The 24,142-nt window shown below is 38.7% G+C and overlaps 1 non-coding gene and 1 pseudogene across 1 annotated transcript; both read right to left on the reverse strand.

Annotated features, from left to right (window-relative positions):
• Nucleotides 1-5,422: 5,422 nt before the first annotated feature.
• On the reverse strand, nucleotides 5,423-5,613 carry LOC129078145 (U2 spliceosomal RNA). Its single transcript, XR_008529933.1, has one exon. It is a non-coding gene; the product is annotated as a U2 spliceosomal RNA (small nuclear RNA).
• A 10,393-nt stretch (nucleotides 5,614-16,006) lies between these two features.
• Nucleotides 16,007-16,871, reverse strand: LOC129078135 (probable global transcription activator SNF2L2; annotated as a pseudogene).
• Nucleotides 16,872-24,142: the final 7,271 nt, after the last annotated feature.

Genomic DNA, 24,142 nt, shown 5'->3' on the forward strand with positions numbered 1-24,142 from the left:
TGAATCAGTTTCATTCTCAGGTGGTTTCTCTCATGGTGGCAAAATCGCTGTCACATTTGCTTTTTTTCTAGTAACTCCAGTTCCAAAGGGAAAAAAGCTCATCTCTGCCTGCCTGTCTCTCTGTATTTCCCTCCCTCCCTCCCTCTCTCTTTCTTTCTCTGCCTCTTTCCCCGCTTATGAGATGTGACTCCCATTGGCTGGTTATTTGTTCTGTTTGGAGCCTGTACAAATCCCTGAGCCAACCAATCAGTGTGGAATTGGGGGTTTAGTTATCTGTACTTGCATGACGTGAACTGGGCTGAGGGAAAGATGCCTTTCTCAGAGAAAACTGGGGTGCTTTTCCCAGAAAGTGTTGAGCAGACAAAAAAGCAGGGCCCGGTTCAAAGTTTCTGTTTCAAAGTTCTAAATTCCTCCTGTTAATTACCAAATGAAGTCCAAATTCCTTTACTAATATCCAAGACCCCACCTACTCTGATCCAAATCTATCTTTTCAGGCTCATTTTCGAAATGAACCTTTTGCTCTATCCAAACTGAATTTCTCCAAGGCTTGCATACCATATACATTCCTGCTGCACCTTTGCTCACGCTGTTTCTGTTATTTGGGATGCCCCTTATGGGGGATGGGTTTTTCAATGAAAGGAATCCTTTCTATATCTAGGATTAGCTCAAATACACCCCTTCATGAGGTGTTTCTGGTATCCTTCAGCTGCATGTGCTATATCTGTATTTCTATGTCTTAGAGCAAATGTCAAATTTGTATTATATTTATTTATGTACTCATCTTGCCCACCCCACTAGATTGTAAAATTTCTGGAAGGCCATAATGCTGGTGTCCTTATTTTTAAACCCTCTTTGGTATCAAGTAGTGTTTATTTGCACTCAATAAATATTTGTTGAGTGAGGGAATTGAATATTTATGGCATGGTCTGCACAGCCTTTATCAGCTGGGATCTGCTTTCCTGGATGAGCTCAGGGTTGAGACTGTTCCTGTTAAAATGCATCATGAAAATAAAATGCCATTTTTTAAAAAGCTTGCTTTATTTATTTATTTATTTATTTATTTATTTATTTTTAGAGAAGGAGAAGGGAGAGAGAGAAAGAGGGAGAGAAACACTGATTGGTTGCCTCTCGCATGCCCCCAAATGGGGACCCGGCCCCCAACCCAGGCATGTGCCCCGAAAGGAAATCAAACCGGCAGCCTTTTGGTTTGTGGCCCAACACACTGAGCCACACCAGTCAGGGCAGAATGCCATTTTCTATATGTTGTCTGACCAGCAGGAGAATAGTAGGAGTATTGCTTCTTTTGTACTGGCCCAATAACCTCTACACAAGATAGATTTGGATCAGAGTAGGTGGGGTCTTGGATATTTGTATAACCTCAAGACTTATCTTGAGCCTCTGATCTAAAATATATGCTGCTCATATGGACTTCTTTTCTTTCATGCCACTGAGCACAATTTGTCATTATAGATTCATTTGTGGGGTAATAGAGTGCTAAGTGTGGGGCCTGCAAGCTTCCTCGTTTTCTGCCTCTGAGAATTCACTTCCCAGAACTGTGGAGACATGAGGTACACTCTATTAACTGCAGAAGCTTGGATTATTTCAACATACATTTATTGAGCACCTTTGTGCCACGTAGGCAAAGGCTAAATTGGAGGGGAAAACTGGGTGTCGCCCAAGTGCTAGATTTTTGGGGGTACGTGATCTCATTTGATTTTCACACTAGCCTAGTAAACTAGATGTCAACCTCTTTCCACACAAGGGGAAGCTGGGTTGGAAAGGATGGGTGACTTGCTTGAAACCACACACTTGGTAAATGTCAGGCCTGGGACTCAAATGCATGCCTATCTGACTCTCGAGTGGAGGCTATATAAGCAGGTGGCTGAAGCCCATGTTCACCCTGCAGAGGCGCTATGTATTGTTTGGCCCATGTCAGTTTGCTTCCCTTTAATTTGAAAAGAAAAAAAAACAAAGGAAAACAAATACAGGCTCTGGAACCAGAATGCCTGTATTTGAATACTTTTTACTTGTTCAACTTCTTCCTAAGTTTTCTCATCTGAAAAAGAAAATGTTGAGATTTAAATGCTTTTATATGTGAAACTGGGCGGGTGGTATAAGTCTTCTAAACTATAGTTTTATTAAATGCAAATTTGTGGTAATAAACCTGATTCTGTCTACTTCACAAAATTGATGTTTTGGAGATTTTTGTATATGCAGGCCTAACTGCAAAAGATACGCAGATATTCCACGTCTACTATTAGAAACACGTCCCTAAGTTGACATCACATTTTGACTGTTTTTAATTTTCAGGTATTAATTACCAATAAAAATCCATCCATTTTAAGTATACAGCTTGATGAATTTTGGTAATTGAATACAATCATGTAACAATTATCTCAGTCATTATATAGGACGATTTCTTTAAACTAAGAAGCCCCCTTCCAGTGACTGTCTTTCAGGTAATGACTGAACTACTTTAGTCACTCTAGTTTTGCTTTTTCTAGGAGTTCATATAACCAAAATGATAGAGTATGTGGTATTAGTGTTTGACTTTGTACACTCGGTATAGTATTTTTGAGATTAATTTGTGTACATTAATACTTCATTCTTTGAAATCAACTTAAAAAATTTTTTTAAAATATTTTTTTATTTGTTTATTTTTAGAAAGACAGGAAGGGAGGAAGAAGGAGAGGGAGAGAAACATCAGTGTGTGGTTGCCTCTCACACGGCTCCTACTGGGGATCTGGCCTGCACCCCAGGCATTTGCCCTAAATGGGAATCAAACTGATGACCCTTTGATTCACAGGCTAGCACTCTATCCACTGAGCCAGCCAGGGCTGAAATCAACCTTTGTTTAAGAAAAAGATATTTATTTACTTATTTTTAGAGAGACGGAAAGGGAGTGAGAAAGAGAGGGAGAGAAACATCAATGTGTGAGAGATACATCGACTGGTTGCCTCTCGCATGCTCCTAACCAGGGACAGATCACAACCCAGGCCTGTGCCCTGACCAGGAATCAAACTGGTGACCCCTTGTTTCACAGGCCAGAGCTCAGTCCACTGAACCACACCAGCCAGGGCTGAGATCAACTCTTTAATTGAGCTATAATTCATATACCATAGAATTCACCATTTTGAAGGGTACAATTCAGTGATTTTTAAAAATATTTTCACAAGGTTGTGCCACCATCACCACTATCTAATTCCAGAAGATTTTCATTACCCCCAAAAGAAATCCCATTCAGTCACTCCCCTTCCCATTCTCCCATCCTTCTCTTCTTGGCAACCATTAATCTGCTTTCTGTCCCTCTAAATTTGCCCATTTTGGATATTCATATAAGTGAAATCACATAATATGTGACCTTTTATGTCAGTCTTCTTTTAGTTAGCATGTTTTCAAGATTTACCCATGTAAATCTTGTAGCATGTGTGAGTATTTCATTCATTTTTATGCCAGAATAATATTTGACTGTATGGAGACACCACATGTATATATCCACTTATCTGTTGGTGGACATTTGGGTTGTTTCCAATTTTTGACTATTATGGATTTTTTACTATTATGCTGCTATGAACTTTCAAATACAAGTTTCTGTGTGAACACATGTCTTCTATTGTCTTGGTTGTATACCTAGAAGTGGAGTTGTTGGGTTTATATGGTAACTCTGTTTACCGTTTGAGGAACTTCCAGACTTTGTCACGGTGGCTGCACCATTTTACATCCCACCAACAGTGTATGAGGGTTCCAATTTCTCTACATCCTCACCAACACTTGTTATTGTCTGTCTTTTTAAAAGAATTATACCCACTCTGGTAGGTGTGTGTGATGTGGTGTCTTGTAGTTTTTATTTGCATTTTCCCGATGGTTATGTGCTTATTGAACATTTGTTTATCTTTTCTGGAGAAATGCCTATTCGAGTTCATTGCCCATGTTAAAATTGGGATTTTAATCTTTTTGTTATTGAGTTATGAAAGTTCTTCATATATTCTGGATATCAGACCCTTATCGAGATCTGATTTGCAAATATTTTCTTCTGTTCAGTGGATTACTTTTTCATTACTTGAAGCACGATGTTTTAATTTTGATGAAGTCCAATTTATTTTTTTTTCATTGCTTGTGCTTAGGTTTCATAGCTGAGAAAAACTGCTGCTTACTCCAATGTCAGGAAGATTTATGCCTATGTTTTCTTTTAAGAGCTGTATAGCTATATTTCTCACATTTGGGTCTTAGATCCATTTTGAGTTACTTTGTATATGGTGTGAGTTAGCATGTGGATATCCAGTTGTTATCCTAATACCATTTCTTGACAGAACTATTCTTTCCCCCATTGAATTGTCTTGCACTGTTGTTGAAAATCAACTGACCATAGATATATGGGTTTATTTTTGGGCTCTCAATATTATTCTATCGATCTAAGTATTGTTTCTTTTTTTCTGCTTGTTTTTGGGTTTAGCTTGCATTTATTTTCCCAGTGTCTTAGGATGGACAATTTGGTTGCTGATTTGAAATCTTTCCTCTTTTCTAATATAAGCATTTCATATAAAGGCTTAAATTTATAGCTATTATAGTTCAAATTTATAGTTGTTATAGCTATAAATTTCCCCTCTAAGCATTGCTCAGCTACATCCCATAGTTTTGGTATGTTGCATCTTCATTTTCATTTACCTCAAAGCACTTTCTAATTTCTCTTGTGATTTCTCCTTTGACTCATTGGTCACTTGAATAGTGTGTTGTTTAACTTCCACATATTTGTGAATTTCCAAAATTTCTTTGTTATTAAATTGTGATTAGAGAACGGATTTTCTATTATTTCAGTCCTTTTAAATGAGGCTTGTTCTGTGGCCTAGCATATGGTATATCCTGGAGAATGTCTCACGTGCACTTGAGAAAAATGTATATCTACTGTTGTTAGGTTGTGCATTCTATAGATGTCTGTTAGGTCTAGTTTGTGTTTACTGTTGTTCAAGTCTTCTGTTTCTTTGTTGCTCTACTGCCTAGTCATTCTATCCATTACTGAAAACGAGGAATGGAAATATCCAACTATTATTGTTAAACTTACTATTTTCCCCATCAATTTTGTCAGCCTTTGCTCCATATATTTTGGGGCTCTGTTGTTAGGTGCATATATGATTACAATTGTTATATATTCCTGGCGGGTTGATCTTTGTATTATAAAATGTCCTTCTTTATCTGCAGTAACATTTTATTTTTTTTGGTTTTGAAGTCTATTTTGTATGATATTAGTATTGCTACTCAAAGTTTCTTAGGGTTGCTTTTTGCATGATATATTTTTTTCCATACTGTTACTTTCAACCTATTTGTATCTTTCATTCTAAAGTGTATCTCCTGTAGATTGTCCAGCCTAATAATCTCTGCCTTTTAAAATTTTATTATTTATTTATTTATTTATTTATTTATTTATTTATTGTGCGCCCTTTCTGGAAGTACTGCAATACTGGGTCGATGCGCAGAGTGGACGAAGCAAGCTCCTATTCCATCTCCTAGCTCTGAAAACCCATTTAATATAATGTCCTCAGGTAGAGGACATATAAGATATTAAACTAAAAAGAACAGATACTACACTTGATCTTAGCCAAAAGGCTGAGAAGCAATTAAAATGTATTTATTTTTAGAGAGAGGAGAAGGGAGGGAGAAAGAAAGTGAGAGAAACATCGATTGGTTCCCTCTCACACATCTGCAACCAGGGACCTGGCCCACAACCTAGACATGTGCTCCAGCTGGGAGTTGAACCAGCAACTTTGCAGTTCACAGTCCAGCTCTTAATCCACTGAGCCACTCCAGCCAGGGTATAATCTCTGCCTTTTTATTGGAATGTTCTATCCATGAACATGTAACATTATTAATATAGTTGGATTTTTATCTACTATTTAAATTTTTATTTTCATATGTGTCCTATATCTTTTTTCTCTCTTCTTCCTTTACTGTTTTCTTTGCATTAAGTAAATATGTTTTGTGCAGTGTTTTCTTTTAATTATTTTTTTAGTGTTTTTGAGCTATTGTCTTAAAGATTGCTCTAGGGTTTATTTACCATATACATATTAACTTAGCAGAATCTACTTCAAATATATACTAATTTAATGCTATTGAGATATAGAATGTTACTCTTATAGCTGTATTAGTTTTTCCCCTTTTTGTGCTATTATTGTCATACGTATTACTACATGTTAAAAACCCAACAATACAGTGTTATCACCTTGTATAATTTTATATCTATTAAAAAAGCTGAGAAAAGACAGGAGAGCAGGTATATATTTTATGGACTTTCTTATATTTATTTCACCTTTTCTGGTTCTCTTCGTTTGTTTCTTTTGGTTCAGGTTATTCAAATCTGGTGTGATATCCTTACACCAGTGCAACATTGGTCCCACCCACTTTCTTTGTGCTGTTGTTGTCAAATATATTACATTCTTATGTGTCATAGGCCCAACAATACAATTGTATACATATTGTTTTATACAGTTTTTTAAAAAATCATTTAAGAGAAAAAAATATACGTATTTATACTGACATAATGATATGTCACCTTTACTGGTGCTTTTGTTTTTCATGTGGACTTGACTTTCCATCTCGGTTTATCCCCATTCAGCTTAGTTTGATACATTTCTTAGTATTTCTTGTAAGGCAGATCTGCTAGCAACAAATTCAGTTTAGTTTATCTGAGAATGCTGAGAATGCCTTTATTTCACTTTCATTTTTGAAAGGTAGTTTTGCTGGACATAAGATTTCCTTGGTTGACAATTTTTTTCTTTCAGTACAGTTGATCTTCATTATTCACAATTTCTGTATTTACAAATTTGCTTAATAGCTAATTTTTATTGATAATACCCAAATCAATACTCATGGTACTTTCACAGTCATTTGCAGACAAATGCAAAGTAGCAGAAATTTAGGTCACTAGATATGCCTGTTTCCAGCTGAAGTTGAACAAGGTGATGCTCTGCCTTCTTCTTTCGACTCTTACACTGTAAACAAGTGTCCTTGTTATGATCTATTTAGTGCCACAGATTTGAATTTTTGTGTTTTTTTGGGGTGCTTTTGCTGTTTAAAATGGCCCCCAAACATTGTGCTGAAGTGCTGTCAAGTTTTCCTAAGAAGGCTGTGATGTGCCTTACAGAGAAAATACATGTTTTAGATAAACTTTGTTTAAGCATGTGTTATAGTGCTGTTGGTTGAAAGTGCAATGTTAATTAATCAATAACATATGTTAAATAAAATATCTTTAGACAGAAACACCATAAAACAAGATTATTTATATATATTTATATTTAAAGATCTTGTTTATTTATGTTTAGAGAGAGGGGAAGGGAAGGGAAAAAGAGGTAGAGAAACCTTAACGTGCAAGAGATATCTTGATTAGTTTCCTCTTGCATGCCCCCAGGTGGGGACCTGGCCTGCAACCCAGGCATGTGCTCTGACTGGGAATTGAACCGATGACCTTTCAGTACACACGCCAGCACCCAATCCACTAATCCACACCAGCCAGGGCAAAACAAGATTATATATTGATTGGTTGACAAAAATATTATGACCAGAGGCTGGCAGAAACTTAATTCTGCATTTACCCCTAGGAGCAATGACTCAGTATTAGCTAATTCAGTGTTTGCAGTGACTTTATAGAATATAACTACCATATATAATGAGAATCCACTGTACTTTGAATATGTCATCCCACTGTCTTCTGGCTTCCATTGTTCTGGATGAGAAATTTGCTGTTAGTCTTATTGTAATTTCCCTTGCATGTGATGAACCTTTTTCCTCTTGCTGCTTCCAAGATTTCTCTTTGTCTTTCAACACTTTTACAATGAATTTGGGTCTGGATCTCTTATAGAGTTTGTTGAGCTTCTTGGATGTATAGATTAACAATTTTCAGCACATTTGGGAAACCTTTAGCCAAGTTTTCTTTTCTTTATTTTTTTTCCTGGTCCCTTCTCTTTCTCCTCTCCTCTCCTCTCATACTCTTATTATAGATATGTTGGTGTGTTTAAAGATGTCCCACTTTCCTCTGAGGCTTTGTTTATTTTTCCTCATTCTATTTTCTCTCTGTTTTTTTGGATTCCATAATCTCTATCTTCAAGTTTGCTGATTCTTTCTTCTGATACTTTCTTCTGTTGAGCCCCTATAATGAATATTTTTTTTGGGTTAATGTACTTTTCAACTCCATAATTTCTATTTGGCCCTTCTTTGTTTTGTTTTGTTTTGTTTTTGTTAAATAATTTTCCACTTTATTGATATTCTCTATTTGATGAGACATTATCGTCATACCTTCCTTTATTTCTTTAAGCAGGATGTTAAACTTGACATCTGCTCCCTCTCACAGGAAGTCTCTGTTGCCTTACATTTCATAATTTTTATTGAAAATTGGATATTTTAGGTAATATTTTGTACTGTAGTAACTGTGGATACCGATTCCCTTTCTTCTTCCCTGGGGGTTGTTTTTGTTGGTGTATGTTTGCTTGTTTCATGCCTTGACTAAGTTATTTTAGTTAATTTTATTTCCTCTCAGTGTGAAATCTTTGGTGTTGCTCTTCGGAGGACAGGGGCAAGGTTTTCTTGAATAAATGTTTCTTCATTGGCTATTTGCCATTAGAACAATTTTCAGAGACTGTAAGTTTTCTTTCTTTCTTTATTTTAATTTCCACCAGCTTTGCTTGTCGTTCTGGGAAGTGGGTAGACAGAGCTCTCACATTATCACCCTAGAGCTTTTATCTCCCCATTTTTCCTTTTAAACTTTTTAGTTAGTCTGTTATTTACTTTAATAGCTATCCAGTACCTCAGGCAGCTGCAAAATTAAAACAGTTTGTAACTACTTTTGACAAATTACCTCAGAAGCTGGCTTTTCACACTTGGTAAGCTCCACGTGAAGCCAAATGCAGACAGCCTTGTAAGCTGGGTCTTTCAAGGAACCACAAGTCAGTGCCAATAACGACAATTTTGGGGAATAAGAGTTGGAAAGAGCTCCGGCTCCATTCTGTTCCCTCCAGTGGCTGCTGGGCTTCAGTGGGAATGTGAGACTATTTCTAGAGTTGCAACAGAGCTGGAGAGTTGGGAACAAGACTAGGGCAAGTTAAAATCACAGAGCTGACTCTTCTCACCAAGATTCAGCCATTTTTCTTGAATAAGCATTCCTCAACTTTTGGCAAGCCTTTGGTTAAGTTACAGAGTTTTTTAAAAAGTTGATTCTGACAATTTTTGCTGGTTTTTAAAAATTGCTTTTATGTAGGAGTGAATTTTCATAAGTACTTCCTTTGCCATTTTTGCTGACATCACCTAAATCAACACTTAATTAATATTAACGTTCAAACATCGGTACACCCACCAAATTTCTACACTGTGCTCAGTTTTCTTTATATGATCTGAAAAGATGTTCTGAAAGACTATGTTTCTCTCTTGAAGTCAAGCAGAAAGCAAGTTCTAAAAGTTCCCCTCTTTAACAGTGTTGTAATTCTATTGTAACACTATGAAAAAGGGAAATGAGGTTTATTTAGCATGAGTAGTTTTCTCTGCTCCCACTACTTGGTGCTCACAAATTATCTGAAGAATATAGAATCCAGAACCTTATCAGGGTGACTAATATCAAAGTCATCGGTGAATAGTTTTCAAAGTTACATTTTCACATTTCTTGAAAGTCAGATGGGATTTTCCTATCCCCAGTATTTTTCCTATTTTCTAAATTTTTTCACAGTTCATCTACCGTAGTTCCAAAACTATCTCTCTAGTTTCTTTCAGCCTCTTGGGGGATGGACTGCATCCAAATCTGGGATCTTAAACCTCTCAATTGAGTTAGTGTTCTCTCATTATTCTTTACTTCTTTGGGGCCTCAATTTCCTCCTAACTGTACCCTTAAATCATTTTAATTTTGAGCATCATTGTTTTTGTAGAAGACAAACCAAATGAAAGTTGAGAGGTTCTCCTTTCTCTTGGTCATCTGTTAATATTACACCATCTATGCTAAGCAATGGGCCTGTTTCTTCCTTCTTCTTCTTGCTCCAAATATAGATATAAAAGCCCTTTTTGTTTATAGCATGTTTCACAATCTCAGTTCCACCCAAGTTACAGCCATTCTGACACTATTCTTATCGGTTTATATCAGTCTTTTGTGTTTATCCCTGAGTAGGTAGCTCTTCTTCTATTCTCTATCATAGAATTTCCTGAGCAGCCGCTTTTGTTCCTTTAAATGTTCTTCCCATTGCTTCTTGGTCAGGATTTAAAACGGACGAAGGCATGACTGGTTTTTGTTTTTGGTTGGATATTCTTGAAATGATAATTTAAACTACACATACTAGTTTAGAATTGGAAAATGAGGAGAAAAATATTTAGTACATGCAGTGACATAATTGTTCATTAATTTAGCATTCAGTAATGAATTTATTCATCAATTTAGCATCCAGTGATTAATTTAGCATTACAATAGTCATAGGCATTGTCTTGTTTACACTGGGTCAGGAATTTGGAAAAGGCTTATCAGGAAAAACTATGCTCTGTTCCACGTCATCCGCTTGGACAACTGAACAGCTGGGGGTGACTCTAATGTCTGAGGTTGGAACAGTAGGAACTGGGAATCCACTTCCAGGGTGTCTTCTTCACCTGTATGACCGTTGTTTGGGCTGGGATGGCTGAAGAACAGGCTCAATCATAGTGTCTACAGGTGTCCTTACCAGCATAGTTGTGGTGGAGTAGTTGGACTTCTTACCTGGGAGCTGCAGATCCAGGAATGAGTGTTCCAGTGAGCAAGGTGAGAATTGCATGGCCTTTAATGACACATCCTAAGAAGTCACATAACATCACTCTCACCACTCTCTCTTTTTTAAAAGATTTCATATATTTATTTATTTTTTTAGAGAGAGGGGAAGGGAGGGAGAAAGAGAAGGAGAGAAACATTGATGTGTGAGAGATACATTGATTGGTTGCCTCTCACACGCCCCCAGCTGGGGACCCAGCCTGCAACCCAGGCCTGTGCCCTGACTGGGAATCAAACCTGCGACCATTTGGTTTGCAGGCCGACACTCAATCCACTGAGCCACACCAGCCAGGGCCTATGACCACTCTCTTTATTGAAGCAGTCACAGCCAGCCCAGATTAAGGGGAATGAACATAGACCCCACCTTTGATGGGGGAGTGTCAAAGAATATATGGCTCAGCCAACCCACAGAATTATAAGATCAATAAAATGCTTATTGCTTTAAGCCATTAAAAAAGAATTTATGATCATATTTTAAAACTGCCTCAGTTTTACAAATAATTACCTATAGAGGTGGAGTATATGTCCTTGGCTGGAAGGTTGCCAAACCACTGACCAGAAATATTTGTTTTCAACCAATTTCTTCTTTTGATCCATTAAAACATCTTTGCATAAAAATAAAATACAGCGTCCAGCAGAAGTAAGGCCTGCTTGAGGGTGGTTGGTAGGGTATCATATGGATGTGATAATTTATAGTTTTAATTTGAACATTTCACCAAAATGTCATATGGCATGCTTGAGTGTGATATTGTTCTGTTACCGAATTACATGTTTATGATTTTGTAGTAAAAAAGGGGCGTTATTTGTGCTGGACTCTGTACATGCTTCTCCTAAAAATGCACGCATACTGAAAGTGGGAAAATTCTCCTCCATCTCAGTTGTGTGTGTTTGTTCATTTATTTATTTCCAAAACTACATATGCACATGTTTAGAAATTCTATGAGACTTATTTTGAAAAGCTGGGGTTCCCTCATCATTTGCTGTTCCCCAGAGGCACTACATTCAACTGCTTTAGCTGATTATCTTATATTCTCCAAATATCTAAATAGCATGCTCATATTACTATTTCTTGATTTTTGGCTTTATGCCTTATCTATTATCATTTTGGAAGTCAAGGCTTTAATTCTTTCATCTTTCATACACTTCCTGCCTTCATTCCCCCCATGTTACTGTATCATACACACTTTTGGTTACGTAGATATTCAGAGTTTACATCACTACACACTAGTCATAGCTTAACAGTGTTGTTACTCTGACTGTTTTTCCTGCACTTTTTGTTTCTGCCCTCTCTCCCACACTGAGTTAATGTTGTGTCTGATTTTGGTTGTTTTGTTTGCTTTGTATGTATAACACAAGTTCAAGCCTAAACTCTGCCTTGAGGTTTAAGTATCTCCATACATTCAAGCACATTAGATTTTCTAATGGCTTAATTTCCTTAGAGACCCCTCTGTGTAGCCTTCTGACCTGCCTGTGTCTGGAGTGGTTATTCCCAGGCCTGCTGCGGAGCTGTCTCCTTGGGAACCCCTTCACCATCTGCTGGGAGGGACTCCCCCCATATCTGTCTTGAATCGGATCCTGAGTCTCCTGGATCCTGTGCCTTCCTCTTTCTTGCTTTATCCCTTGCTTCGGTGGGGGCATTCTCTAGTACCTTGATAAGTAGATACATTTCTGAGACTTTGCTAGGTCTCAAAATGTCTTTATTTTACTTCCACACTTTATAGGTTGGATAGAGAATTCAAGATTGGAAATCATTTGTTCTCATATGTTGCACGCACAGCTGTCTCTCCTGGCTCTCGCAGCACCGAGAAGTCCAGGTCCATTCTGGGTCATGACTGTCAGAAAGCATTTCGTCTCTCTGGAAGCAGGTGGGGATCTTCCCTGGTCCCAGTGATCTAAAATTCTTGGTCTGGGTCTCTTCATTCACTGCATTGGGCCCCATCAATCTGGAAAGTCATTTCCTAAGTGTTTATTTTCTGTTTTATTGTAGAAATGTGTATTCAAAGAACTATCACCTCGGTCGAGGAATCAAAGATTGCCAGCATCCTAGAGCCGACCGCACCTAAGGCTGGTCCCTGCTCGGAGGTGTAATGACCATTTTGACTGCAGTGATCACCATCTTCTTGACGTTTGTTATAGGTTCTCTTGCGTGTATAAATCTCTAAGCAATCTAGTGTAGTTCTGCCTGTTTAGGACTTTATAAACATGCACTACAGGTAACATAACATTTACCATCTTCTCCATTTCTAAGTGTACAATTCAGGAGTGTTAAGTCCATTCACATGCTGTGTAATCGCCTTCAGAGCTCCTTTCATCTTCCCAAACTGAAACTCTGAACCCATTAAACACCAGCTCTCCAACCCTCGCCCCCCGACCCTGGCCCCCACCATTCTCCTTTCTGTCGCTGGGAATTTGACCATTCTAGGCACCTCCACACTAGCCAGGGCCTGTCAGCGCTCTTTATTGAAGCAGCTGTACAGTATTACAGAAGTGGAATCATCCAGTACTTCTTTTTTTGTGACTGAATTATTTTGCTTAGCATAATGTCCTCAAGGTTCATCTACATTGTAGGATTATGTCAGAGTTTCCTTTTTTGCCCTGGCTGGTGTGGCTCATTGGGCAGAACACCAGCCTGTGAACTGGAAGGTCACAGATTTGATTCCCAGTCAGCACACATGCCTGGGTTGGGGGCCAGGTCCCTACTTGGGGGTATGAGAGAGACAACTGATCAATGTTTCTCTCACACATCGATGTTTCTCCCTCTCTTTTTCTTCCTCCCTTCCCCTCTCTCTAAAAGATACATAAATACAATCATAAAAAAGAATTTCTTTTTTAAAGGCAGAATAATAGTCTATTACTTGTGTGTAGCACATTTTATTTTTTTCTTTTTTAATCCTTAGCTGAGGACATGTTTATTGTTTTGAGAGAGAGAGAGACACACACACACATCAATGTGAGAGAGAAACATTGATGGGTTGCCTCCCGTATATGCCCCGACCAGATATCAAACCTGCAACATAGGTATGTGCCCTGACCAGGAATCAAACCTGCAGCCTTTTGGTATATGGGATGATGTTCCAACCAACTGAGTTACCAGGCTAGGGCTGTATCGCTTTTTATTTATCCACTCATGCATCTGTCTTCTGTCTTTTATGTATTAGAGGTTTTCTCCAAATGCCTGGTGAAGCATAGATTTCTGCTCACACCTAAATGTGGACTATTACACAGCTCTTCACTGCAGGGAGAGCCACTTGGCCATCAGGGAGCTCCTTATGCCAGTGTTTTCAGGTCTTCTTTCTTGGGCTGGCCAGATTCTCTACAGAAGGCTCTTCTGATCTCCTGCCTAAAGGTGCCAACTTCTGTGTCTTTTGTGGGTTCTGCGAAGAAAATCTGTTGACTTCTCATTTTTCCCACTGACAGCTTAAGATTCTGCTTTCTCAGTTCTGGTAAATCAGTTACCATGTGTCCGTGTATTACCTGTCTTTGGAAGTTTTCACCCTATTGTCTTCTCTCTCTTCCTTACTGTTCTTGTGGGCTTGTGGCATCAGAAGAATCTTCCTACTGCCATTTTATTATGGTTCTAGCAGGAAGCGAGGTAAATACCTGTGTTTAACCTACCATCTTTAATCTGAAGAGTTCCAATTTTAAAAATTAATCCTTTTCTTGATGTATAACATACAGACATATGATTTGTTTATGACTAAATTTTTTGGTTCCTAATGAATTGTTTAGAAATTCAGAAGAGGAAAAATTAACTTCATGAGAAAAGGGATTTCAGGAATATGGGTTGGGTTTGTTTGGGTAGGTAAAAGGAGTGATAAAAATGCCAAAAGTGGGTGAAAATGAATGAAGGGGTCAAATATAAGAGTTGTGTGGAGATGCATATGAAGGACACATTATAACAAAACCCCAAGGGCTGGGACAAGAAAATTGGATTTTCCGGTAGAGGAAAGTATTTTCCCATGCTTCTCAGCTTTGGAATATTGCCAGAAAACATTTACACATTTGAATGTTGATGAAGACATTTACAAATATAGATAAAATGTGATAATTTGTACTGTTTCTTGGTTGGTGTTAGTGACATAATATGATTCCACCACTTATAGTTTGGGTGAAAAAATAGAAGTTCAGGGTGTCAGGACTGTGTCAGAGGTTTGTGCATTGTAAGTGGATATTAGGGGAAAGAAACTTCCTCTCAAGAGCTCAGCAAATGCTGGAGACATGAATATGAAGCTTAGTTAGCAACACATGCAGCCACCTTCAGTTTACATGATAGATTTGAGACAGTGCTTATCTGGGTTGTCCTTTATTGAAAGGAAAAAATCAGCGAGAGGAAGTATAGAAAACTAAGGATGACACGCAAATTCGTGAAGTGTTCCTTTTTTGTTTTTTTAAAGAAAACTAAATGCTTGTCAGTTCACAGATCATCATTCTGAACCATCTCTGGAAGCTAATGGTGGACACTTGGAACATTTGCCTCTAAATATGTGTGCTTTAATATTATAATGCAATTTTATTTATTTATTTATTTATTTATTTGGAAATTACTGGAATTTTATTTGCCTCAGGCTTATGACTTGCAACCAAAGACATTGTGCAAAGAAAGCAAAGATTAAGTACACTTTCGGGAGAAGGAGACGATACACATCAGTAACAGAGGAGATCAGGGTGACAAAAAAAGCCATCCAATGCACTATATAGACTGCAATATTCAATAGCATTTTCAACAAAACCTTTGTTTAATCAAAAGCAAAAAGAGAATTTAAGCAATGTTTACAGTGGACATAAGTCTTATACAATTCAAAAAGCATATTTTTTTTTCAGATCATAGAGCATAAAATGGAAAAATGTCTATGTAGGTGAAGTCTAACTACTGTACATTAATCACCTATTAAAGTTGCTTATATGTACCACAGTGTAAAAAAAAAATACTGAACAAATAAAAATCTTGAAAATGCCTGATGAAAAATAAAATAACCAGTGACTTTTAATGGCTTCTTCGGGTTATCAGTGCTACAAAAAGACAAAAATCTTCTCATCTGAACAGGTGATAAAACCAGGCACAACCAAACCATTACCAAATTCAACCCACCCATAGAAATATACTATCCACTCACATATTTTCCATCAAAAGCTTTATTTTGTTTGTTTTAATCTTTGAATCTTTGAGGCGCATTTGGTCACAATATGTTACAAATGTGTGTATATGTGTGTGTTTTTTTACACCATGATATCATGTTTGTCTGGCACTATCCTAAAGCTAGTTTATAGATGATGATGATATAGAAACAACCCAGGACCCTTATGACAAATGAACTCACTGGGCAGAAATGAGAGGGGGGGAGGAAGGAGTCCAGCTCTACCAAGGAAAAAGTTCTGCATCGATCACTCATCATCAGTCCCGCTTGCTTCTGACTGTTCATTTTCATCCTGCTCTTCAGTCACTGTCGAAATCGCTCACGACAGGTTTGACTTTTCCTCGATTTGGCCTTTTCTTGCCTTTTCCTTTGTCCCGAACTTTCTCATCTTTTTTATTGAGCTTGATTTTCACCTTAACAGATTTTGCTTCCGACTCTGACTCCTCTTCATCATCTTCTTCCTCCTCTTCATTGCTTTCTTCCTCACTCTCTTCTTCTTTGGCAATTTTCTGCTGTGCGCTCTTAAACACCGACTGTAAGATGATGGAGTCTTCATAGATCTGAGATCCCTCCAAGTTGAACGTCTGCGCGTTATGACAGAGAAGCGTGACATCTTTCTCCAGGTCTCCCAGGCTCCGGTACTTATGATGACGAATTCTTTCCTTGATTTTTTTGAAATCCACCGGTTTCCTAATTAATTAATAGTATTCTGGTAATTCTTTCCTTGAAGGTCACTGAATGAAGACTTCACTGAGCTGTCGCCCTGAACTGTCCTTGTAGTTTATCACAGTATCGATGATAGCGTTCATCTGCTTTGTCAGTTTGGGGGGATTTGGTGATAGTTTCTCCGCTGGAGGGCGGCCTCTTCTCTTCTTAGCTTTTTCCACATCTTCTTTTGCAGGATCTTTATCCACATTTCTTCGTCTTTTTCGCTTCTTAAGCCGTACTTCTTCTTCCATTTCTTCCAAATTGCCGTCTTCAATGCCCACAGCACGCCGCATTTGCCACATTTGCCGCATTTGCCACATTTGCTGCCTCATGGCTTCTCTCAGTCTCACCTGCAGTGCCTTTCCCTGCAATTTTAATTTCAAGTCAAAACACACAATTTTTTTCTACTCATTCAACTTATAAACCTTAATAGGGAAAATCAAGCTGTGACTGAAAAAAAGCATACGCCACCTCTACTTGATGGAATTAAGTGGTTGTGTGCGAACATTTTCTCATTGCTCAACAATAGCACTATCTCTTCAGCTTGGTTTGAGGTGTTTTGCAAACATTGTTAACCCGCCATCCGCCCATCAGAGTTAAAGGTACTAGTTAGAAAGTGTGACATTAGCAATAAATAATTGGAAGTCACAAGAAAATTGTGAATGGTCATGTGCATATGAGATGCACTTTTCCCCAATAGAAATCATTCGGAAGAACAAATATCTAATTATACAAGCTGAAAAAAAGTGTCATTGAGTTAATCATCAAGAGGAGAGGATAACAGGTTGGCAAATGCCTCCCATGTCCACTAGCTTGGTATTAGTTAGGAAAACTTACAGGCTAAGCAAGCTTAGTGAAGGTACTGTGTGAAAACTTTAGTCACCTGGCTCTTGTAATATCACACTGAAGGCCCTTCCAACGCAGACAACATCCAAATGAATAACCAGAAGGCTAGTGTGGACATGGTTATTTGAGAGGAGTTCTCGCTCTTACTGAGATGTGGAGGAAGGGTGGTAGTGTTATAATTTTAAAAAAACCCATTATTTGCAAGGAGGGTAAGAGGAGCTTGTTTTAGGGCTTGAGGACTAACACATAGTCCTGTTTCAGGCCCAACCCCCACTTACTTTCTGACAAATGAGTGGACATGTGAACAGCCCTTCCGGATCTAATCTGTTTTTAGATTAATAAGATTATTTATTAGTTACCAAAACTTCTTCTTCCAAATGGCATATGTAAATAGTATTTATTGAGCATCCACTGGGGAAGCAAAGATGGGTAAGAACTGCTTCTGCCCTCAAGGAAGTTTCAGCCTTAGCAGGGAATACATGCACATGAATGCCATTGTAATACTTTATCATTATAATTCTACATTATATTATTATAATTATACTACTGTATTATAATGATGGAATTATCCAGATGGTGCTATGGAACACAGACGGGAACGTTTTCCTGGAACAGGTGATGTCTGACCTTAGTCCAAAAGAATGAAGAAAGGCATACTAGGGAGAGGAAGGGAGGTGAGAGGCCGCAGGGTGTGCAGGGGGTATGCCGCCCTCTGGCTAATGAGTGAGCCTGGGGGCGGGGCACGGAGGGCTGCACATGCTACGTTAAGAACTTTAGGCTCTATCTGGTTTTAGGCAATAGAAAGTCATTAAAAGGTTTGAAGTGGGTCTGGCATCAGATTTATAGTTAGGTATTGTATTAGTTTTCTGTTGCTGCCCTAACATGTTGCAACGTACCTAGAGACTTAAAACAACACAGGTTTATTAACTCAGAGTTCTGTAGTTCAGAAGTCCAGATTTGCTCAATTGGTTTCCCTGCTCCGAGATTCACCAGGCATCAAGGTGTCAGCTGGCTGGACTTTGACAGGGAGGCTCTGGGAGGAATTTGCTGTTCAGGTTGTTCACAGAAACTAATGCCTTCCGGTTGTAGGTAGGACTGAGGTCCCCATTTCCTTGCTGCTGTCAACTGGAGGCCACCCTGGGCCCCTAGAGGCCTCAGTCCTGTGCTTGCACAAGACCCTTACATCCCGGGGCTAGCAACTATGAATCACTCTCCGACTTCTCCCTCTGCCACATCTCTCCTGCTTCCAGCTGGAGAAAGTTCTCGTATAGGCTTATGTGATTAGGTTGCGCTTACCTGAAGAAGACAGGATGCTCTCTCTATTTTAAGGCCTATAAACTTAATTACACCTGAAAAGTCCTTTCCTCCGTGCAAGGTGACATATTCACAGGTTCCAGGCATTAGGTGTGGACACCCTTGAGGGGGTGTTACTCTGTTTGCCGTGGGTGTCTAGTAGCTTTCACAGAGCAGAGTCCCCCTCTCACAGCTAGGCTCTGCCCCCAGCACCTATTTTCCTTCTAGCTCCCTGACTGATTTTTTTAATGGCTTTATTGAGGTATAATTTACATTCGCTCATATTATATGCACAATTTAATGACTTTTAGTAAATTTAAGGAGTGTGAAACCATTACCACAATCTGGTTTTAGACCATTTACATCACTCCAAAAAGATCTCTCAGGCCTGACTGCAGACCACTGCCTATGCCTTTTTATTCTTGTTTTTAGGCTCATTTCTCTCTCTCTCTTTTTTACTTTATTTATTTATTTTCAGAGAGAATAAGGGACAGAGAAGAGAGGGGGAGAAACATCAATGTGTGGTTGCCTCCTGTGTGACCCCTGCTGGGGTCCTGGCCCGCAACCCGGGCATGTGCGCTAGACTGGGCATCAAACCGGTGACCCTTTGGTTCACAGGCCACACGCAACCCACTGAGCAACACGAGCTAGGGCATCCCTTTTGAAGGCTTACGTTGCCCAGGACTTTCTTTGGCTCTCTGCGAAGTGCCCATATTCAGGATACTCTTTCCAGGTGTGCAGAAATACTCATCAAGTTGTTGACATTTGTTACCTCAGGGCAATGAAATGGAAGGTTAGTGGGGAAATGATTAGCTTTTCTTTATGTATCTTTCAGGATTTAATAGACAATGAACATTTATTACGTTTCAGATTAACATTCTTTACTACTCTGCGGCTGAACAATAAAGGAGATGCTTCAAATGCCAAGGAACAGGAGCACCATCTGGGTGTTTTGTGAAAGACCCTTCAGACCCAGACAGATGCTGAGGCTACCATTCTCCTACTGCTCCAGTCTCGACCTGGCACTGAGGGGGCAGTTCCTGTGTGAGCGGCACATGGTCCTGGTGTCTGTATGGAAGCCAGACTCGGGATGCACTCTGTTTTCTCAGTTGAGTTTTTGAAATAGTCTCACTTGAATTTTCAAGAGAAAACCAGGTTTGGAAATGTTGGCAAGGACAATACAAAATATTGCAATGTAGTAGCTGTGAAATACTAACAAAGTTCCAGAATATTTAGGTCTAGAAACTGCCATAAGTACCGTTTTTGTTGTTTTAGTTGAGGGATGTCCAACCCACGGCCCATGGGCTTTGTGCAGCCCAGGATGGCTATGAATGCGGCCCAACACAAAGTCATAAATCTACTTAAAACATTATGAGGTTTTTTTGTGGTTATATGTTGCAATGTCACATAAAATAAACGTATGTACGCTCTCGCTATTTGTATGCAGGTGTGCACAGTCACGCCTTATTTATGCCATCGCTATTTGGCCTACATTTGTGAGCAACTATTTTAAAGAATGAAACACATTAAGAGTAAAATTTGAACCAAAATATCTGATGAGCACCTTGAGAACCCACTGAGAATTGCAACTACTTCTATCAAACCAGATATTAATGCACTAGTTTCTCAAATACAATGTCAAATATCCCAGTAGTTTGATGCTGCCCTCTTCTTTCCCTTTTATAATAAATTAAAAAAAAATCAATGACATTTTATTACTTAGATATGTACATTTTTTGTATTAGTGATCACAAACTTGGGACCTGCTCAATGATTTTAAAAAGATTATCAAAAGGGCTGCTGCATAAATAGGGTTATTATATGAGGACTTTTTTGCTTATCCGTGGTAACACATATCTTGAAAATTATGTGTGGGCCTTTTTTGTGCTCATCAGTTTTTGTTAGTGTTTGTGTACTTAATGTGTGGCCCAAGGCAACCCTTATTCTTCCAGTGTGGCCCAGAGATGCCAAAAGGTTGGACACCCTGTTTCAGTTTAAGCTTGTTTAACTTCTACAGAAGAGCGATAGGAAAGTATATTGGCTATCTCAAAAACTAAAAGCTATACCACCTTTTTGCAGTTTGAAGGAACAAAAGAGGACTTTTGAATGGGGAATCTCATAGATTTCATTGTAAATCAGGTTCATCTGAGACAAGAAAATTAGTGAAATATTATTAAACTTCTACATTAGTCACAATTAATAATTTCTCATAATTATTAAAATGTATTTCACAGTTGTTGTAAAAACATGTTTATATTTTAGAAGGGTAATAAACTAACTTGACAGCAAGAGAACGAGCCCTTATATTTTTTCATCGAACAGTAGGAAAATACAACATTTAATTCCTTAAAATTAAGATCAACTCTCAGCCAAGATGATACACTTTGCCTTCTCACACAATCAAAAGAAGGACAACAAATTTAAAAACAAAAGGCAACAAGAACTGCCAGAAGATCACACTGTATGGAAGTCCGACACCCAAGGATTTAAAGAAGAAACGTTCATCCAGACTGGTAGAAGGGGTGGAGATGGTCAGCTGGGACAGAGAGGACACACAGCAAGGTGGCAGCTGGAGGACCAGGCAGGCAAGGTGGTGGTTCATGGACTGGGCAGTCCCACATTCACATGTGGATAAACTGGGGAAACAACAGGGGAGCAAGACAGACCGCACAACCTAGGGTTCCAGCGAGGGAAAAAACCCCCTCAAAACCTCTGGCTGTAAAACCTGTGGGGGTTGTGGTGGCGGGAGAAACTACCAGCCTCACAGGAATGTTCATTGAAGAAACCCACAGGATTCTAGAATGTAAACAAACCTACCTGCTCAGGAATCAGCACCAGAAGGGCCCAATTTGCTTGTGGGTAGTGGGGGAAGTGACTAAAAGTGGGGCAAGTGCCGAGCAAGCTGCGTTGTGTCCTCTCTGACCCCTCTCCCATACACAGCACCACAGGGCAGTGACTTGAGTTTCCCTGCCCTGGCGAATACCTAAGCCTCTTCCCCTTACAACATAACAGGTGCACCAAGAAAAAGAAATATGGCCCAAATGAAAGAACAGATCAAAACTCCAAAAAAAGAACTAAGCAATGAAGAGATAGCCAATCGATCACGTGCAGAGTTGAAAACACTGAAATCAGGATGCTCACAGAAATGATTGAGTATGGTTGCAAAACAGAGGAAAAAGTGAAGGCTATACAAAGTGAAATAAAGAAAAATTTACAGGGAATCAACAGTGAAGGGAAGGAAACCAAGACTCACATCAACAATTTGGAACAGAAGGAAGAAATAAACATTCAACCGGAAAAAAATGAGGAAACAAGAATTTTAAAAAATGAGGGGAGGCTTAGGAGCTTCTGGGACAACTTCAAATGTTCCAACATCTGAATCATAGCGGTGCTGGAAGAAGAAGAGGAAGAGCAAGAAATTGAAAACTTATTTTAACAAATGATGGAGAACTTCCTCAATCTGGCAAAGAAAATAGACTTCCAGGAAGTCCAGGAGGCTCAAAGAGTCCCAAAGAAGTTGGACCCAAGGAAACACACATCAAAGCACGTCATAATTACATTACCCAAGATTAAAGATAAGGAGAGAACCTTAAAAACAGCAAGAGAAAAGGAGACAGTTACCTACAAAGGAGTGCCCATAAGATGATTTCTCAAAAGAAACCTTACAGGCAAGAAGAGCTGGGAAGAAGTATTCAAAGTCATGAAAGGCAAGGACCTACATCCAAGATTACTCTATCCAGCAAAGGTATCATTTAGAATGGAAGGGCAGATAAAGTGCTTCCCAGATAAGGTCAAATTAAAGGAATTCATCATCACCAAGCCCTTATTATATGAGATATTAAAAGGACTTATCTAAGAAAAGGAAGATGATCGAAAACATGAAGGGTAAAATGACAACAAACTCACAACTATCAACAACTGAACCTAAGGAAAAAAACAAAAACAAACTAAGCAAACAACTAGAAAAGGAACAGAATCACAGAAATGGAGATCATATAGAGGGTTACCAGTGGGGAGGGAGAGTGGGGAGAATGAGGGAAAAGGTACAGGGAATAAGAAGCAAATGGTGGGTTCAAAATAGACAGAGGGAAGTTAAGAATAGTATGGGAAATGGAGAAGCCAAAGAACTTATATGGAAGACCCAAGGACATGAACTAAGGTCGTAATGCTGGTGGAAGGGAGGGGGAATAAAGGGGAGAAAAAAATGGGACAATTATAATAGCATAATCAATAAAATATACTAAAAAATAAAAATAAGATCAAAGCAAGGCCACATAAAGAACACCAACAGCTTTACTGAAATAAATTACACATGGCATAAAGTTTACCTTTTTAAAAAAAAAGTTTTTATTTTAGAGAGGAAGGGAGGGAGAAAGAGGAAGAGAAACATCCATGTGAGAGAGAAACCTCGTCCATGCCCTGACCAGGGACTGAACCCAAAACCTAGGCATGTGCCCTGACTGGGAATGCAACTGGTAACCTTACACTTCATGGGACAATTCCCAATCAACTGAGCCACACCACTAAGGGCTAAAGTTTACCTTTTAAAAGTGTATAGTTCAGCGGTTTTTGTCTTCGATATGTTCACAAAGGTGCATCAATCACCACAATCTAATTCCAGAGCATTTTCATTACCCCAAGGAAAAAAAAGCCCATACTCATTAGCAGTCACTCCCAGTCCCTCCCGATACCCCAAAACCCTGGGAACCCTAATATAATTTTTGTCTCTATGGACTTGCCTATCTGGTATAGTCCACATGTAAAGTTTTTGTTTAATCTGATTTATTTCTGGGTTCTATTTTACAGGCAGCTTTTCTGGCCAGAAACATTTTTAAAAAAGCAAACATAGTTCCTGACTGCACCGCCCCCTGCCCTGCCAAAAGTTATTTTAGGTTCAAGTGATTTATTTAAGCTTCCATTAATTAAAGCCATTTTTATATTAGATACCCTGGGGACATTATTATCAACCATACAGAAATAAAAAGGAATATGAAAGAATAAAATGAACAACTGTATGTCAGTAAATTAGATAACTTAGATGGAACGGAAACAACCCTAGAAAGACAAAAGCTACAAAATTTTAAGAAGAAATAGAAAATATAAATAGACCTAGAAGAAGTAAAGAAACTGAATTTGTAATAACAAAAACCTTCCACGAAGAAAAGCTCAGGCCCAGATGACTTCACTGCTGAATTTTACCAAATATTTAAAGAAGAATTAATGCCATTCCTTCATGAACTCTTCCAAGAAATAGAAGAGGAGGGAACCCTTGCTAACTCTTTCTATGAGGCCAGCATTACCCTGATACCAAAATTAGACAAAGACATGACAAGGAAAAAAACTATAGGTAAATGTCTCTCATGAATTTAGAGGCAAAAATCCCAACAAATACCAGCAACAG

The sequence above is a fragment of the Pteronotus mesoamericanus genome, unplaced genomic scaffold (assembly GCF_021234165.1).
Source record: "Pteronotus mesoamericanus isolate MK-2021 breed Mesoamerican mustached bat unplaced genomic scaffold, CSHL_Meso_final contig_72, whole genome shotgun sequence".
Classification (NCBI taxonomy): domain Eukaryota; kingdom Metazoa; phylum Chordata; class Mammalia; order Chiroptera; family Mormoopidae; genus Pteronotus; species Pteronotus mesoamericanus.